At 40.5% G+C, this 865-nt stretch overlaps 1 pseudogene; it reads left to right on the forward strand.

Moving 5' to 3' along the window:
- The first annotated feature begins 211 nt into the window (after positions 1–211).
- On the forward strand, positions 212–610 carry LOC102825617 (annotated as a pseudogene).
- Positions 611–865: the final 255 nt, after the last annotated feature.

Raw genomic sequence — 865 nt, forward strand, 5'->3', positions numbered from 1 at the left:
GCCAAGTTTTTAACCACGAAGCCCAGAGACTCTTATTATAAGTAAAGATTACAAAGAAAGAAAGAAAAAGAAACTATAAGGAATAGAATTCAGCTCAAAGAATTTTACTCATTATAAAATACTCTTTTTACTCTTTCCCAGTTGCCGCCGAGTTGTGCGGAGGCGGAGGCCCGGGTGCGTTCAAGATTCCGCTCCACCCTAACCTACCACCATGGACGAAGAAGGCATTGCTGCTAGAGGTGTAATGGACGTTAACACTGCTTTACAAGAGGTGCTCAAGACCGCCCTCCTGCATGATGGCTTAGCACGTGGAATTCGCAAAGCTGCCAAAGCCCTAGACAAGTGCCAAGCCCATCTTTGTGTGCTTACATCCAACTGCGATGAGCCTATGTATGTCAAGTTAGTCGAGGCCTTGTGTGCTGAACACCAAATCAACCTGATTAAGATTGATGACAACAAGAAGTTAGGGGAATGGGTAGGCCTCTGCAAAATCGACCGAGAGGGAAAACTTCGCCAAGTGGTTGGTTGCAGTTGTGTGGTTGTTAAGGACTACGGCAAAGAATCTCAAGCCAAGGATGTCATTGAAGAATATTTCAAATGCAAGAAATGACATAATAAAAAAACTTAACTACAAAAAAAATAATAATCTTTTTAATACATAAAGTGAAGTTCAAGAGATATTCTTGCGCCATTTTATTTATGTAGATAATGGAAGGTCAGGGTTACAACCCAGGATTTCTGAATTTTGGCAGGCTTAGTTTTATTTGATTTTTGGTTTTTGTTTTTAAATCTTAGCAAGGCCTCTTGAAAACCATCCACTTCATCCTCTAAACTTCAGGTAGAATCATACAAATATTCAGGGAAC

The sequence above is a fragment of the Chrysochloris asiatica genome, unplaced genomic scaffold (genome assembly GCF_000296735.1).
Source record: "Chrysochloris asiatica unplaced genomic scaffold, ChrAsi1.0 scaffold00062, whole genome shotgun sequence".
Lineage (NCBI taxonomy): Eukaryota > Metazoa > Chordata > Mammalia > Afrosoricida > Chrysochloridae > Chrysochloris > Chrysochloris asiatica.